Here is a 19,055-nt window from a genome sequence, read left to right on the forward strand (position 1 = left end):
TCATCTTCATGGATCACCCATTCTTCTTCATGGCCACCCTAGCTCAAAAATTCTGGATCCAGGCCTGATGTAAAGGAATAACGGTAGGGAATTGTGACTTAACTTCTACAGCTGCTAACTTTGGGACCTGGGAACCCATGTTTGAATTCCAGCCCTGGCGCTTGATTTAACATTGTGCAATTCAGGACAAATTACTTAATCTCCCTGTTCCCCCCGAAATAAAGAAATACAAAGTGTGCATTGTATTTGTTTAATCCCAATTTGATATAAAAGATCCTTTACATCGTCTCCTATTCCCTGAAGTTATGTATAGGACTCCGTTGTTTCCTAGCTGACTTTGCGCTATAAAATGCCAATCCATACACATATGCACAGAGAAGAATTACATTTTAGAGGAAAGGGGCAAAGCATGTAAATGTACAGGAGGAGAGATGAGAACAACATGTGTATGTACCGCAGAAAAGGGAAACGTTAATGTACAGAAGAGTAGCACGATAATGTACAGACAGAGAGGGGAGGCGTGTTAATGTAACAGCAAAGACGGAAGCATATGAGTGTTCTTGAGAGGAGGGGAAATACATACATTTATAGAAGAGAGGCCTGGGAACGTAGTGGAGGGATTAAGTTGGGATGAATGTGAGTGTACAGGGGAGAAGGAAAGCCTGCAAATGTACAGTAGAAAAGAGACTCGTGCCAAGGTATATAAGGAGGGTTGCCTGTAAGTATACAGAAGAGGGCATAGCCTGCAAAAGTAGAGGAGAAGCGTGTGAATGTATAGAAGAGGTGGTAAGCACATGAAAGTATAGAGGGTGACGAGCGAGGCTGGTGGATCATTACGATTAGAGCACATTAGTATATATAGGAAATGCAAACATGCATCTGTACAGGAAATCAGTACTTGTACACATGTAAAGGAGGACGGAGTAGGGCACCCTGTGAACGCAGAGGAGGTGCGTTTGTAATATTACAGGAAGGAGGGAAGCCCGTAAACGAACAGGAGAGTAGGGAGGACAGGTGGATACTGATCTCCGTGCCTTATTGGGGTAAAATATGTAAACTCCCGGAGCTCTTGCCTGCTCCTGACCTTGCTTACATTTTAAAAACAGATTCCCTTTCATGGCAGTGCACTGGCAAACTGTTTAAACATCAGATGGGAATCTTAATGCATCACCAGCACTTTCTTCACAGGCTATTGCAGTTTAATTGGTAAACCCCGAAAGCCGAGAGCTAGAATTAGATCCTCTACAAACCTACATCAACAAGCATTTGCAATGCAATAGGTGCCCGCCGACGGGCCTGGGATTCCAGAGGAAACGCTGTGCCCGCCTCCCTGCTCGGGCCGCGCTGCCATTGGCGGACCCCTGAGGCAGAAAGCCAGGCAACAGGAGAGAAGACGTAGGCCGGGCCAGAAGAAAGAAGGAAGTCCCGCCTGCTGCTGGGCTATGATTGGCTGCCCGCCGGGATGGAGCAAAGAAGCCGAGTCCTCCCGCGGCCCGGGTCTCCTGTGAGCTACGGAGCACCCCGGGGCCGCCCCAGAGAAGAGAAAACTTGCGTAGCCGGTGAGTGGGGTCCGGTGCTGGTGTGTGTGTATGTGTTTGTGTATGTGTGCGATTGCGGCGGCGGCGGGGGGAGGGGGTCTTTGTATGTGTGCGTGCATGTGTGTAGGTGCGCTGGTGTGTGTGTGGGGGTCTCTGTGTGTGCGTGTAGGTGCGCTAGTGTGTGTGTAGGTGCAGGGGCAGGGGGGGTGTGTGCCTGTGTATGCGTGTGGCTGTGTATGCGTGTGGCTGTGATGTGCGCATGCAAGAGTGTGGGTGCGCGTGCACGCAGCTGAATCTAGCCGGAGAGAAGCGCGTGGCAGTTTCTTGTCCTTCATTCCCCCGAGTCAGCTAGCTATAGTTCTCCACCTGGACCGCATCCTTCGGATGCGTATTCCCAGGCTCGACCTAAAAAGGCAGCAGCTTCCTAACGGCGGAGATTGGAGTTTTTCTTCATTCGATTAGCTTGAAAGAGCAGAGCAGTTCAAGGGAACACGCTAGATTAATTACCTCCCAACCATATACTCAAAGCTGTTCCTAACAGGGGCCCCCCTAAATATGTTTGGCTCAGGGTCCCCAAAATCATTAGGATGTCCCAGTTTGCTCACTCTTTTTTCAGAATCCCAATCCCCCTTTAGTTGTTCTGGCTCGCTCTCTGTGCTTGCTCGCTGCGGTGCACTCCCACACTAATTTTACGCCCTGCCGCTCTCAAATGTCACCAGCCGCCACTGCTAACTCAAATAAATCCGAGACCTATTGCATTTCCAATGCTTGTTTCCATTTCCAGTACAGCGGTGAGGTAAGTTCGTCACCGCTGCGGTGAGATAACTTGTTATAACGAATATGAAAACAAGGAATGGTTACATAGGCGTGCAGGATGCAATAGCATTTTTTTCTGAACAATAACGGTATTGCTACCTGCAACAAAAGAAAAGCGGTTGGCACACGAGACAGCTGCACACCAACCAATCGACTGCGTAATGCTAATTTCTGTGTATTTTATGGGATTTCAGCTGCAAACTGTTGCAATGAAACATTCCACAGGTCGTCGGGTTTCACTTCAAGTTTTTTTCTGGAAGCCTCCGTTGATATGCACTTTTTTCTGCCAACTAAAGCTGGGCTCCAACAACAGCGCGAGCCGTCTGCCACATGAGCGTCCCCTGATGTAATGCAGCAGGCGCCGCCCACAGAGCAGCCAGCGAACCACTGCAGCCTGCGGAGGCCGGCGCCGGGGAAGCCGCCGCGGGGAGCACCGCTGGAGGGGACGAGGGGGGAGACAGGCCCCGGCTCCCAGCGACGGCTGCAGAGCTGTCTGCGCCGAACCTCCTCCTGCAGGCGGGGTAACCGAGCCTGAGGAGGATCACAGAGTCCGCGGGAGGGGGCTCCTGTGCTCCACGGCAGGCGCGGAACGGAGGCTTCACTTCCCTGGACCCTTTTGTGTGCAGCGCTCGCTTCCTGGTCGGGGGGCGTCTGTGCGCGGAGGTGAGTTAAGGACCTCTCTGGGAAGGTGGGTGAGAGTGCGCCCGAGTCACGGCTGCGCGCCTGGGGGGAGCGGTGGGGATAGGACAGACACGCACAGTGTCCCCGGGCAGAGCCTGTGCCCTCACCACTTGTGGAGTTGTGCCTGTTGGTCGCGACCGAGCCTCAGGTGGCTTTGCCTCAAAGCAGCCCCAGCGTCGCCCCTCATCGAGCCGACAGGCTGCCCTATGCAAACGCAACGGCTGCTCCTCTGCCTAAGCAGAACCTTCTTGGTTAGGAAATGTCACTTACAGACATATATTCCCACGACCGTCTCGCAAGACATTTTTAAACTGCCTTCAATTTACAGCGTTTCTCCCATTGAAACTTTCAGGTGGCAGGAAGGACGGCTTGGATGGATGTTGGAGAGGTTTGAGGTAGTGATTGGTTTTCAGGCGCATCCCACGTCGTTTTGATTAATGGCCTTTTTTTGTTATTAATTGTGGTGAGATGTTACCAAGCACACCGGGGCTTTAAGTGGGATGAAAAAACGGGGAGGGGGGCGCGCAAAGGGGCGTGACCAATGTAATTAAGGACGTGGCTTAAAAATCGGTGCTTAGCATACATAGTGTGCCGCCGGACTTGTATTTTGTTGTTTCTGTCATTGCATCCAGATATGACACGACAGGTAACATCATACCTACAAGTAGGGACTATTAGCTTTGCCAATGGTTGTTAGTTGCCTAAGATAAATAAGCAGCAACTATGGCTTGTACATAATATTGAAAAAGCTTTCACTCGAAGCCCTGGTGACACCACAACAATGGTGCTGCTCCTGAGTTTCAAAAAGAGAAGGGAAACCACAGAGAAAATGACTCTTTAAAGGACTTCCCTTCCCCCCTACTACGCTCACCTTGCATGACGTCATGCCATAACTTCTCCACTAGTGAGAAGTGAGCAGTGTGAGCAGCGCACATCAATGTGCCTGCTGTCACTGCAGTCAGGGCAAACAAGCATTTACAATGCAACCGTCTCGCCTTTGTGAAAGTTAGCTATTGGCATTGTAAATGACAACATTTTTTTTATGTGTTGGTTTGGAAAACAGATAAATAAATGGCATTTTTATTAACAATGCCAATAGCTTAATCTCTCGCAAATGCGAGACCTATTGCATTTGCACACACAAACGCACAGAGCCACACACAAACGCACAGAGCCACACACAAACGCACAGAGCCACACACAAACGCACAGAGCCACACACAAACGCACAGAGCCACACACACGCACAGAGCTGCACAGAGCCACACACAGAGCCACACACACACACAGAGACACACGCACACAGAGCCACACGCACACAGAGCCACACACACACCCACATAGTCACACACACCCACATAGTCACACACACCCACAGAGCCACACACACCCACAGAGCCACACACACCCACAGAGCCACACACACCCACAGAGCCACACACACCCACAGAGCCACACACACCCACAGAGCCACACACCCACGGAGCCACACACACACACAGCCCCCACACACACACACACAGCCACCACACACACACACACCCACAGAGCCACACACACCCACAGAGCCACACACACCCACAGAGCCACAGAGCCACACACACCCACAGAGCCACACACACCCACAGAGCCACACACACCCACAGAGCCGCGCACACACACAGCCACACACACACACAGCCACACACACACACACACAGCCACACACACACACACGCACACACACACAGCCACAGAGCCACATACACACACAGAGCCACACACACAGAGCCACACACACAGAGCCACACACACATACACAGAGCCCCGGAGTCGCTGGAAATTCCTGGCGCAAACTTCCACAAAACCTCAAAATCCTTAATAGGATTTAGAAAAGCACTACTTTTGATTGAAATGTGTAGAACTATACAGCTCGATGATGATGCTGGTGATCAAATAGAACCCTCATCTGACTGTCTTCAAGCGGGGATGAGGAGCAAAACCAAGGCCCAAGTGATTGATTCTTTTTGAAATGATAGTGATGAGCTAAAACGATAGCATGGAATGCACTGCTAGGGCCGAGCCCCATGCAGACACTCTGCGACCGGACCTCGGCCAGCTTTGCTCTGGGGCGGCACTGTCCGCCCTCCCCATGGCCGGCGTGCAGGTGTTGCTGCTGGGCGCTGGCTCATCTCTTGGCAGGCGCTGCTGCAGTGCATCACACGCTGAAATGGCGGCCAGAGATGCGGATCGTGAGCAGCACATGGCAATGGTAGCAGGGTTAGTGATGGCCACCATGCAGGACAGCGAGAAGGCTGTACTCACAGTTCCGGAGGCTCCGAGTTGTGTGTATAGGCTGCAATCAGCTCATCGTAGGTCTCAGCTGATAGCCACGCTTGGATCAGGGGTGGGAGACAACAGTCGTTCTCCGCGGCCTGCGTGCATCGCAGACGCTCTTCTAGGCGGGCGGTGATGGTGTTGAGGCTAGCCCCGACAGGAGTCAGACAGTGCTTTAGGGGAGCCTCCGGCGGCATCGGCAGACATCCGGGGAGTCCCGGCTGCCCTGGGGGTCCGTGTCCGCCTGGCGCAGCTATTGCAGGCTGAGACCTAAAAACTGATCTCCTGTATTAGGGCACAAAACCGAGCCTGAGAGAGACCCGTTTTGAAGCCCCCTTAAAAAGAACTGCCGGTGCTCAGACCCGGCCCACTTAAAGCCCTGATGCACCCACATAATTACACAAAATGCAAACCACTACCTTCAAAATGGCTTGCTGTATGTACCTCGAAGGACCTGAAACGTTTTTGAGAATGAACGATTCTGTGCGTTGCAAAATATAAGTGAATTTTCCATGTCACGGTATTCTTGAAATTATGTTCCAGAATCGCGCTTACAGTTTCCAGGTTTGAGGTTTTCCAGTAATGGTTTAGTGTTTTATGATCTTTGGTTTATGTTGTGCTTCTTGTTCCTAGGACTGATTAAAAAAGGGATTTACTCGGTATATAGCTAAATTCATGTAAATCAATCTGCAAGACAATGCAGTTTAATTGCTGAACAATGCAGTGACATTTGTGCCAAGGTAATATTGTTTCAGATCCCAAGGTCCAACGCGTTCTGTTAAGTGATTCTAGGTTTTTGGGTGGATCGGTTTTGAACTTTTCCATGTTTAAAAGCTTAAGTTTTCAGGTCAGGACTTTCCAAGAGGAAGCTACCCTACTATCAGGAAGTGGAGAGGAAACATGACCTCAGGTAGTGAGGAAGAAGGTTGTACGGTTCATAAGGACAGAGTGCATATTGTGTTTTGCATAAGAACTGCTGCAGGGTGTTTTGGGACAGTCTGAACTCGTTAAATAAGCAAAACTTGTCATCCTGGCTAATGTATAAATACACTTTAGTGCGGTGCTTCCACATAATCAAATATAATTTGCAGTTCATGATACCGAAAGCGGACCTTTTACAGGAAATTAGGACAAACTCTTTCTCTCCAAACTTTGCCATAATCCTATCAAGAGCTAAATTGTGTCTGGGGTTGTTCCAGAAGGCTACTGGCAAAAATATTTTCGTTGGCATAAATGACCCTTTTATGAGGGCCAAAATCTCAGATGCTCTACGCCACTCAGAATTGAGTGTGTCTGCTAATGGAATGGTGTAGGTCTGCGGATATATGAATGTTTCAAACCCAACATGGTTTGTTTAAAATATTACATTTGAGTATGAGGACTTATCTGTATATCCTAACAGTACATTTATGCACACATGTAACCCTTGCATTGATGGTCTGTATCTCTTAAATCACCAACAATAGGTATTTTGCGTAATTCCCTAGCTTAATGGCAATGGCTTAAATCTCTATAGTAGTTGTGGACTGCAACAAAATTGACACGGTTAGCGGGGAAATGGCCCTGCAAAATGAATGGAACATCCACAAACCTGTACGTTTGTAAAACATGCCAATAAGTTTGCCTGTCCTTTATCACTTTGAAATATGGTACATTTCCTGTGTTTATTGGGTTCAAGGGGGTAGGAAGCACCTTAAAATCGTATGGTTTGTCCAGGGAAAAGTGTTATAGGCAGGGAAAAGTTTTTCATAGTATGGGAAAAACGTTTAACTGCAAGTGTTCATTTCCTCCTGTTATACTAATGTATGTTTTCTACATTGTGGAAATCGCTTCCCTAATTATTGACTTGGGATGCATGTCCCTGGAAATCTAGAACTGCTGTAAACTTCCAAGAGAGGTCCTAGGATACTTGTGACTCCTAAAATGTGAAAACTTTCAGGAGAAGTTTTCTGACTTTTTACTTTTAAACAGGCCTAGGAGAAGCTGCTCAATTGGCAGGAGTTTTACTTTTTTTTTTTTTTTTTGTAAATGTCATTCTTGGTCAGCACATCATAAATTACTCAGTACATTTTGCAGAGCATTGGCCAACAACATGGCTTTGTTTCATCCATCCTCCGAGCAGCTCAGTAGTTTTATAGTAAAGGGAGGTAGGGCAGGGAGACAAGGTAAGGTAAATGCAAAGCACCAAGATATACCAATTAAAAGTCACCTGGGCCAAAACAGTGCTCTCAGACTCTGAAAGTGAAGGAGTGATAACTATAGAAATTCAGTATAAAGGGGTGTCCAATTTTAGAACTTGTGTCCACATTATTATTACTCTGTCCATGTCAGCGGTATTTCTAGCTGTGCCCTCGAGAGATCATAAACAGAATCTTTCAGTTACATTTCTAGAGGGAGACTGGCCACAGATTTGGACAGTTCGGCTCTCCAGTCTGCCTATTTGTAACACTGCAGTCTAAGCTCTCCCCCTTTTCTCGCAGCGCTGTTTTTTTCTTAGTCAATTCTGCTGTGTCTCTGAAAACCTGTTTGTGCCCCGTTGTGCCTTGTGGGCATTGAGTAATTTGCAGGTTTCTCCTGCCTGCCGCTGTCATCTCAGGCTCCGGTGTATCATGATTCAGACAGCACAGCCTACCGCTCGCGCTGTCATCTCGCCTCCTCCGGGCACTCTGGATTGTGTTTCATGGCTGGAGAGACCTGTGGAAGTGTGTCTTCAAGATCCCGGGCTGTGAACACAGTCAAATGGCGCCGCTGTATGCCTCGGGTGCCATGCGGATAGGGTGATGTATTCAGGCAGCCTGCAGGTTAGGTTTCTCATTATAATACCTGTTCCATGAACTCTTCCAGAGTAACGTGGCCCTGACTTCAGTGTTTTTCCCAAGACTGCAACTGTGTGCAGGGGCGTCGCGAAGGGCTGCCCTTCCTGTGCAGACGCGTTACCCCTCCCAGTTGCTCTTAATTCGCTTTCATGCAATTATGTGAAAGTTTGGGATAAGTGCATGAAATTGAACACAATTACGCTTAATCATGTGAAATGCTGAATTTTAGTGCAAAATGCATCCCCATGTCCATTTTGGACATAAGGATATTTTTCACGCTAAAAAATAGTGGCAAAACACAATTACTGTGAACAGCAGCTTCTCGCATTCTGGTCGTTTGAGTTATTTCTCCGCTCCCATGCTATAATTTTGCCAAGAATGGGGTGTTATTACGTGACATGGCTTTATGGCATAATTTCTGAAACTTTGTGCAACACCCATGACATGAAATTACCCAAATTACAGAAATTATTCCAAAGTAATTAACCATTCACCCAGGCCTCGTTTACCTGTAGAAAACTAAAATACATTGCGAACTTGTTTTCATATGACACCGGTTTTTACATTGCCTCTTCTCATTTTGCGAGCTGGACTGGGGCGAATTAGCAGGCCGTTTGATGCCAGTATTCACATGAATCATGTTGTACTTCACAGTTAAACCTAATGCAGAATTTGGGAAGCCAAATTAACGCGGGCCTCGGTAGTTCCAAGTCTTGTTCTTCATTATGTCATATTTATGTTTTTAAGAAGGCAAATTGTTTGATTTCTATGCAATGGTATGGTAGAGTGACTTGACTTAAGTATTTGTCGTTCCTGATTTGCTAGACTGCATGCAGGAAGAGTTAAGTGCTCGCTGCTGCTGAGCTTTGTGTATATGTTTATAAAAAGGGAGTTGGGTCTTCATGAACCAAGGGGTATTGGCCTCTAAATTCGGTAAGAAAAAGTTTGATGTCTGCTCCAAAAATAAAATCTTATCTGATCCCATGTTACAGATAATTACATGGACATGAACTGTAAGCAAGGATTTATGACCCTTAATTGTTGTATTTTTAGTTACGCTTTATACCCCAGATACCCCTCTCCCCCTTAACAGTGTGCCCTATAACTGGTCCCACCAGAACCCTGCTCACTTACACCTCTCTCCATTCTGGTTTTGTTGTTTGTCTCTGCAGTTGTCACGGCTATGCAGAGTAGGCAAGGATTAGGAACAGGTGAAGATAACTCGCAGCTGTCATATTGTTCAGCCGGACAGCTCTGTTTATTGTCTTTTTTCAATCCTTGGTTAAAACGTTTTAAGCAGTCCAGTGGTCTCCGTTGCGCTCATCAGTTTCTGTCCCTGTACTCATGCCAGGTCCCATGTTTAGCTGTTCTTGATTACCTAGCAATTGAGGCTGTACGGGAGGCGCATGCCATGCTCCCACCCTTATGGCCCCACCCTTATGGCACTGGTTCTCTTCTTTGCGGTGGCTGCAGCAGCCTTGTCCGATTTAGGGTTACAGTTCACTCAGGAACTGTCGGAGACACTGAAGGTCTGGGGAATACCCTTTGCAGCATGGGGCACATCTGGCTTGCTCTTTTTTTTTTGTCCACTTCTTCTGGATGCTTCACACACTTGGAACACACTTTTCCTTCCGGGCAGTCTCTCCATTTGCGGGGTCATACAACCTTGTGCTGTCTCACCAGACGGGCAGACTTCTAGGCTCTTTAATTACATGCTTCTGTCTTCCAACAGAAAGCGAAGATTTAATGTGATACCTCCTTACCTTTCCAAAACCTTCTGTCAGGCAAAAACCCGCCCTTGTTACACAGCAACTCTTTGAGCGCTCTGTGAAGCACCACCTTCCACTGGACTGAAACAAAGGGCCATTGTTTGGATCCCACTTTTAAAGACATTTTCTAAACGGAGGATGTAGAGCCATTGTCTATGGATTCAGCACCAGTCAGGGTTGGTTTTAAATGTCCTTTCTATGCTGCTCTCTAGATACAGTCTCTGTACAAAGTGATGTTTTTCTCAAAGTGAGGTAGCAAAGGGACTGGCTCCAAGCAGGAGTATATCAAGCAATAAAATAGCTAAAGAGGGGAAAAGGAGAAAAATGGCATACTGTTCACTCAAACAATGTACAACAAAAAACCCCAACTCTCCTGTCACCCCAAAGAACCTTTTATGTACACACTGTCCCAAACGGGTCTCTTGTTTATTCTAGAACTTAATGCCCAGTCCCCTATCACTGGGATTCCTGTAAAAATGGGGTGAAACTACAGACAGAAACCAAAAATAAGTGTGGCTTTAGAAGAGTGTAAAAAAGTATAAAATAGGGGGAACATTTGTGTCCTCAATTCCTCCACATGATGTCGGCTGTTACTTGAGGGGATCGAGGATTATCCTCATATGTCCTGAAACAGGGTTGGCTGCTGGCCCCGTTACTTTTCTCATTGTATGTATCAGACCTTCCTGACTGCTTTGCATGTAACAAGGGAGAGAATCCAAACATAGGTTGTCGCCCTTTCTCTTGCCTGATGTATGCAAGTGACGTTGCAATTCTGGACCTAACTCCCAAAGGCCTGGGTAATAAGCTGGTGTCTTTGCAACAATATACGTCTACATTATTTGAAGATCAACATCTCAAAGAGTAAGGTACTAATTTTAGAAAGCAGAAATGCTGGGAAGATCAGTAAATGTGTTTGGAGTATGGGTCCAGAGAAGTTGGGCATCGTATACTCATACCCCTTTTTAGGGAAAATTGTAGCCGGTAACATGCTGGAAAAAGCACAATGAATATTGTTCTGGTGAAACTTTTTCGCGTGCCAATGGGTTACATGTTTTTTACAATGCGATGAGGTGAAGACAATTTATTCATATGCGATCTGTATTTAAGAATAAAGTCCCTCCGACTCTGCTATATGCCATATACTCTATAAAGGTATCACAATGGGACTTCTTAGAGAAAATGTAAGGGCACATTTTATGTAAATTATGTAATTTTAACTTGTTTGTTTCCACCCCAGCAATGAGGTTGGAATTCGGTCTGACAAGCTCATATGTATAAGGGCTGGCCAGTGTGATTCAGTGGGACTTTAAGGTCAAGAACAGTGAAAAGGATTCCATGATTGACCTTTCATGAATCGTGAAACATTTTGCTTTGAACTGGGAAAATATACATTTACCTGAGGTTATGACCTGGCGCTAGGTTACCTTGAACTGCAGGAAGAGGTGTTAGCTTCCCTTTCTCCCATACAATTTAAAAGCTACCTAAAGATGCCTCTCTACCAGCTATCGGACAGATGTTCTGTCCTGTATGATCCAAAAAAGGCTTGAGACAGTAACTCTGTCCAGCCGCTACAAGGTTGCTCAGCAGTACCTGGCCTGACATTTGGATCATGATCTCTGCCGTTTTTGGATATTGTTTTGAATGAACTTTGTTGAAAACGACCCTTTTTAGGGTGCTTTCCTTTGACTTTTTGCTTTTGTCCCTCCTGGTTTTCTGCTGGTCTATGTGCTTGCCTTAGACATTTGAGCACTTTTGACACTACCATTCAGTGCCAAAGCACTGTGCTTGTTATATACATACTGGTGATAGGTGTATACATGATTGGCTAATTCGAATTAGCTGTAAGTTTCTTGTCTAGGGAGAAATATACCCATGGTATGTAGCTCAAATGTTCCTCTGTGAGCCTACAGCACGGGTTGTGCCACTCATGGAGGTAGCTCTTCAAACGTACCACAGGTTTGCCCTGGCAGGCCCTGTGTGCAGGTTACTGTTACTCCCTATGGCATTTAAGAAGCTACTTGCCAAGGTTCTGCAGTCTCTCGCGACATCAGAGTACTTCCTAGAGGAAGTGTGCATTGTCGGGAAGAGGCAGGGCATCGGCGTGAGTGCTTTACATGCACAGGTAGTGAATGGCACCAGATTGTGTGTTCGATATGGTGGGGCCTGCTTCTCGCATTGATTAACATGAGAGACCAGTGGAAAGGCTATTCAGCAGTATTTCCTATGTGCAGAAGAGTAGTAGTATAGTGTTTGATATCGATGAGTTAGTAATGGCAAATCCTTTCTGGTCGTGCAAGTGAATTCAACATTACTAATGTGGAAGTTCCACTTTGGGAAAGTGGGCATTTATGTGCTCTTGGCTCTGTCTCCAATCCACATCTGGGTGCTAGGGGTATGGCTGCATCTGATAGAAGGCCATAAATTAGATCTCAAGGAAAACTGCAGACCTCTGAGGGGCCTTCCTGGGACTTATAGGAGGAGGTGGAATTGGCACCTGCATTCCAGAGGGCAGGGTCTTGGCCCCACTAAAGTTATTGATCAAGCCTTCCAGTTTAGGATGGCGGACAGGACAACATTAAGAGAGAGCCTGTGCATTTGAAAGATGACCTTTTGACCTGATCTCATCTTCGAAGGCCATTGTGGGTATAACTACTGGGGCACTGCCATCAGGAGTTGGATACGCTTTTGGGGTTGGAACCATACTACACTCGTTCAATGATGGGGCATTGACAAGAGGAATCATAGGGGCAGGAGGGACACTGACTGGATTATCGACACACTTGAGGTGGCCTGGTGCTTTTCTTACTCCAGGAAGAGGTCTGTCACTTGGATTTTTCCTGGATGTTACTGGTTTGCAGGTAATTGCCAGCTTAGAAATAGGAGGACACTCCATCCTATTTTAAAGTCACTATTTTTTCTGTTGCACCGTTTCTCACTTTACCATCAAAGAACAGCCATCATTGTTGGTCTGTTTGTATGGGTGGACCAAATCCTTGACCAGCAACTAATGGTGCGGCGCTTGAAGTCCCAATGATCAGGGGACTAGCCTGATTTGCACCGGGGTTTGGCCATATGATAGGACTGATCATTGAGTCAATTTGGTGGTAACCCTTTGCTAATTGTTTTGGATTTGTCAACCATGTATGAATGATCTGTACTGTGTTGGTCTTTCCTATACATATAGTGTTCACCTTGTTTTGGAATAAGCTGTCTTGATGTGACTTATCCACCCCGAGATTCTGTTAACTCGGATTGACAGTGCAGCCACATAACTAAGCTGGTAGACCCCCCTGTTTTTTGTGTTATACACAGGTAATTGCCAGCTGTCATGACCCGGGTCCATAAGCACTCTCCAAGGTCTAGTTGGCTAGCCTCCTGTCCACAAGGTCCTAGGGACAAAAGGGTTCTCTCCGTTTCCACTGGATCGCAAGGACCGTGCAGGGTGCTTCAGAAACGGGTGGAAGTTATCGTCGGTTTTGACAAGGACTGTCCTGAAATACGCTGTAATCAAACTGTGCAGAGGAGTGTGCTTGTATAGATCAGCATTCCATCTGGGGTGCTGGAACGTGTGGAGTTCAATGAGTGCTGGGGAAGTTTGCCAAGTCCGAAAGGACCCGTGATTGCAACTGTAAACCTGTGCTAGCTCACACTCTGTAGCTTGTGGTATCCGAGGCGTGTTGGGGGACATTTGCCAAGTCTGCAGGACCCGAACTGGAAGCCTAGACTGTCTCCCATCTCCAGATCGGGAGGATGACAGTACCCGGCACCGCAACCTCCGTCCAAGGTTGGTGACTCGCTCTCCCCAGAACCACGCACAAGTTACTCTTTTGTTGAGAATATCGTAACTGGACCAGAAGTGTCTTGTTGTGCCTTGTGTGCACCCAAGGCTGGCTGCCTTGAGCACCTGTAGCAGTTTGCACCCCCTCTAGAGGGGAGACCTTTCTCCAATTTGGAAGTGCGCCTGCTTCTGGTGTCAGTGTTCTGCCTACGTGGGGGATGGTGATCCCGCACAAAGTGAAGGTGCCGCTGGATGCCTGAAGGCCTTATCTGGAGGGACGAAACCAAGCAACTATATCCTTCCACTTTAGGTGGTACCGACAATCTAATCAAAGTGTTGCTAGCAGGTGTAACTTGCATAGTTGACTGGTGTATTTTTAGTGACTGGGCCATGAGGCGTATTCAAAACCTGTGATTTCTTGACCATTAAAACTCTACAGGGTGTGCAATATTGGGAATGTCGTGTTCTATGCTAATGTGTTAGTGGGAAAGTGGAATACCTCGGAACGGGTCTGCATTTATATTTTGTGTCGCTTTTGACGTGGGAAGGATTGCTTAGTTCATGAACACCTCGGGGAAGTATTCACATGGGTTTATGTGGCTTACGAAGCAAGGGGATAACTGGGCAGGTGAATACCTATGACTAGTAAATATATGTTGAAGCCGTTCTGCTGCTAATGTGAAAGTTCAACAGTTGCATATAACTGTAAAGCATATATCCAATGTCTATGTTGTTTTGATTCCAATGTGTGTATAATACAAAGACCAATGTTTTATACATACAGTGTCATCTTTTTGTAGTGTACTCCGTGTGTTGCAGGGTTAGTGTTTTGCCAATACTTTATACTTTGACCCGGAGGATAAGCCTGACTTCTCTGTGCAAAGTTACCCGAGGATGAGCACAGGTTATCAGACAAGTGTATTGTACTCATCCTATCTAGGACGTTGGATTCTGTCTGACTTCGATGCGTCCCAGCCAGCCACAAACAACTAGGTCTAAAAAACTTACTTCCGCTAAATGCGCTATGGGCAGGCTGGCCGTATTCTGGGAAAACAGGGTAAGAGTGTAACTTGTGTAACTCTGGGACCCAAGATCTTAATCATGTACTTTTTTGTTTGTCCTGCATTATCTCTCTGCCGTTGCCAAATCCTAAGGCCAGTGTTCTTAAAGAATGATATCAATCAGCTGGGATAGCACATGAATTTTATGACCTAATAGGTAGCAACGTTTTGAAATATTTTAAAGGCTTTATAAATTTATACTAACTCGGATTCAGGATTGCTGTGGTGCTATGTGAATTTTGATTGTTCAAAATTAGAGTAATTTGCACAAAGTTTAAATTTGTGTGGTTTTATGAATTTACATCAGTTGATATGCAGTTTGCTGCTACAGAAAATTAGTTTATGGGTATAAATGTTTTAAAATGTGTTTATCTATTCATTTTTCTGTATAATATGATTTTATATTTATTGTCTGGTCTTAATTTATGCAGACCTCTTTTGAGTTCCAAAGCATTAATAAAGCATTGAATTGAGTAGTGTAAAATTAGATATAGGGAAGTGCCTCACATAGACAATCATCACAAACCCGTCGAAGAGTGCTACAAACTGGCTAATATCTCATTATCAGCACTTTCCCACGGATGCAGGAAAAAAGGACAATCCTCCAAGATCTACTTTAGGGGGAGACCGGAGAAGTGTTTAAAAAACAAATATATTAGTACCTGCATCAAAAAGGAAAAAGTCCTCAATTGAATGAAAGTTCTATCATCACTCTGAGTCACAGATGACCCAAAAATAATTTTAACATTTTGTCTGAAGTACCCATTTTTTTTAATTAAATGGACTTTCGACACATGATTAAAACCAATTATACATTCTCAGACCACAAAGTAACAAACGGCTGATCTGTTTCAGTGCCCAAAGAAGGACTATGGCAATTTCATTAGAGCAAGAGGACCGACTCAACCAACAGTGCACAAGGTAAAGGCCTACCAGTGGTCAGAAAGGTTCAAACAGTGAAGCTTTTGTCAAAACACTGGACCCCCTGTGGTATTGGGCTCTAAAGTTCTGCAACCTTTGCATTTGAGGTTGCAGAACGATCTGACCACTGGTAGGCCTTCACCTAGTGGTGAAGTTATAAAACAATCCTGTGACTATTGCATACTCACCCATATTTATGAATTAATTTCATATTCCCAGATGGCATATAAATTTCCATAGTAATCTCTGTGGTCTTCCTACGATTCATGTTCAGCAGCTTTTACTTAGCCTTAGCAGATGATCTGCACAGAGACATAGTGTGCGGAAGAGGGTTTACTGTTCCAATGTTGACCCAGGACTCCAAATTCAGCTCAGATTTGTTGGCCAGTGACTTTGGCTGCTTGAGCTCTTGCTTTCTGAACAGCCGTATTAGGATGTTGAATCACATTTTTTTTTTCAAATCTTTTCATTGACCAATAAAAATGATAAACAATTAACAAACATCAGGCGACAACAGATACATTTACAGTAATCACTCATATAGCACCAACCATCACAATGGATACATCGAATTTTATGGGGTCATGGAGACTCCGACGCCACAACGTCATTATGTGCAACTGGAGGGGTACAAATGTCACCTCTGTAGCCATGCAGGTGCCCCAAATTTTCCCCCACGTTCCAGGGCGACCCCTAGCCACATATACCGATCTCTCCCTAAACATGCTCCAGTCGAGATGTTCCATCCATTTCCCCAGTTGGGGCGCCTGAGTAGCACCCCAAAGTTGCGCAATGTTATGCTTTGCGATCATACATGCGAGCGTCACCCATCGTTTCCCATGCGCTGTGAGGTCAGAGGGCTCCCAGACATTCAAAATACATCGTCGGGCCTCCACCTGCACATCCACCCCTAGTACTTCACGAAACTTCTCGTGTATCCTCATCTAATAGGACTGCACCTCTGAACAGTGCCACAATACATGCATAAATGTGCCAATCTCTCCACATCCTCTTCGGCACCGCTCATCTTCAGCCAACCCTATTCTCACCAATCGAGGCCCAGTCACGTAGGACCGATGTAGTATCTTCAATTGCACAAATCGCAACCTCATCTGAATGGCCACTGTTTTAGGAGATGATACCGCCTCCCTCCAATCTTCATCATCTATAACTAAGCCATCTGCACTCCACTGCTCTCGAAGTGTCATTAGCGGATCCTCCATGTGGTTGACCAACTTTCTATAGATCAGTGAAATGGTTTTAGTGGGAAGATGCCCATCTAACACCCGATCTTCGAGTGGGGAAGCCTCGGGAGGTGTAGTGCCCCGGGGAATATTAGCGGATCCTCCATGTGGTTGACCAACTTTCTATAGATCAGTGAAATGGTTTTAGTGGGAAGATGCCCATCTAACACCCGATCTTCGAGTGGGGAAGCCTCAGGAGGTGTAGTGCCCCGGGGAATATTAGTCTGTAGGGCATGTCTGATCTGGAGATATCTATACCTCTCGCTCTCGCTTAGTTGGTAACTTTTTTGCAGGGCCTCAAACGAGAGGATCCCATATTTCCCCCAGACATCTTTGACTCTTGAAATCCCAATAGGTCCCATTGGTCAAAGCCTTTTGCCTTCCACAGATTGTCCAAGCCATCTGAGCTCCATAGGGGAGTGGCCTGTGTGATTCTCCCCTCCCACTTGAGGTGCCTGTTGACTACGTGCCAGACCTGAACCGCGTGACCTGCCGGCCCAATGAGTGAGATCTTACCCAACTTAGTAGATGGCTCTCATATAATCATGTCCAGGCATCTGGCCCCGGTCCATTGCATTCCCGGGGTCCAGGGGTGACCCTTAACACCTTGGCTGCTAGGTGTTTTCCCCTCCTGTGCTGATTTTGGAGGATTCCCATTGTTCATGACGAGCTCAGCTCGTCATCAGCACAGCTCAACCGTGCCTCATGACGAGCTGAGCTCGTCATGAGCATGGAAAGGGTTAAATTGCATGATTAATCGACGCCAGTTGGGAGGCCCAGTAGTATTTACGGAGATCAGGCAAGCCAATTCCCCTTCATACCAAGGCAGTGTACGTGGCCTGCCCTCCCAAAGGAGTCGTCGTTGAAGAGACTCTATATCCTTAAAATATGAGGAAGGCACCGGATCCAAAGCATTCTGAAGTGCGTATAAAAACCGGGGCAGCGCCATCATTTTAAACAGTCGCACTTCCCAACAATGAGAGCGGCAACTCCTTCCATCTCTCAACATCCCGGCGAAGTCGAACCAACGGGGGTTTCAGATTATTCTCATAACGTAGCTTCGAGTCTCAGGTCATAAATATTCCCAGGTACCTGAAGCCCACCTACTCCGTCCGGAGGGGACAATAGCTCGGGACATCAGGTGGATCCCCACTAATAACGAAGAGGACCGACTTCATCCAGTTAATGGCGAATCCAGAGTGTTTCCCAAAAATGGCTAGGACATCTAGGAAGTTAATCAGAGAGTCTCGGGGTGACGTAAGGTAAAGCAGGATATTGTCCGTGTATAGCGATATCTTGTCTTCCCAGTCTGGTGTCCATCGTAGTCCTCTAATCGTCCTGTCCCATCGCACCCAGGCCGCGAGTGGCTCAAGCGCCAAAGCGAACAGTAAGGGGGAGAGAGGGCATCCCTGTCTCGTTCCGCGTTCCAGAGAGAAATCCGTGGATTTGTGGTTATTCACCACTATTCTAGTGAGGGGGTCCGAGTACAAAAGGCGGATCCACCCAATAAACTCCGTACCAAAGCCCAATTTACTCAAGACCGCAAACAAATAGGGCCATTCAACTCTGTCAAAGGCCATAGTGGCATCTAATGACAAAAGGACTGCTGGCTCGTTTTATATGTGATGCACTGGCCAAATTCCCATGCAGTCTCCGTATATTTAGTGCTGTGTTGCGGCGGGGCATGAATCCAGACTGGTCCGGATGGATCAACTCTGTAATGACCTTCACCAGCCTAGTAGCCAACAGTTTTGCCAGTATCTTGGGCTCTTCATTTAACAGTGAGATTGGCCGATAGGAGGAACACTCCGTCCGCGGCTTACCCTCTTTATGTATGACTACTATGTTCGCCACACGCTGATCATAAGGGAGCCGACTGTCACCCCTGCTCTCGAGAAACATGTCTCGGAAAAAGGGCGCCAATTTATCGGCATTCGGTTTATATAGCTCTACAGGGATTCCGTTTGGGCCGGTGACCTTCCCGGAATTTACCCCCCTAATTGCCGGGGCCACCTCATCATTCGAGAAGGGAGAGTCCAGGAACTGCCCGTCTTCCTCCGACAGTGTCCGCATTTGGATATCGTGCAGCATGTCTTCGTTCTCAGCCTCAGTGTA

At 46.7% G+C, this 19,055-nt stretch overlaps 1 protein-coding gene across 1 annotated transcript in view; it reads left to right on the top strand.

The window, feature by feature from the left end:
- Positions 1-2,795: 2,795 nt before the first annotated feature.
- FAM110B (family with sequence similarity 110 member B) overlaps positions 2,796-19,055 on the top strand; it is a 442,061-nt gene continuing 425,801 nt past the window's right edge. Inside the window, exon 1 of the mRNA XM_086965772.1 lies at positions 2,796-3,017. The gene's annotated coding sequence lies outside the window, so the exon portion shown is untranslated. The remainder of the gene's footprint in view (positions 3,018-19,055) is intronic.

Source organism: Lissotriton vulgaris, chromosome 4_1 (assembly GCF_964263255.1).
Source record: "Lissotriton vulgaris chromosome 4_1, aLisVul1.2, whole genome shotgun sequence".
Classification (NCBI taxonomy): Eukaryota; Metazoa; Chordata; class Amphibia; order Caudata; family Salamandridae; genus Lissotriton; species Lissotriton vulgaris.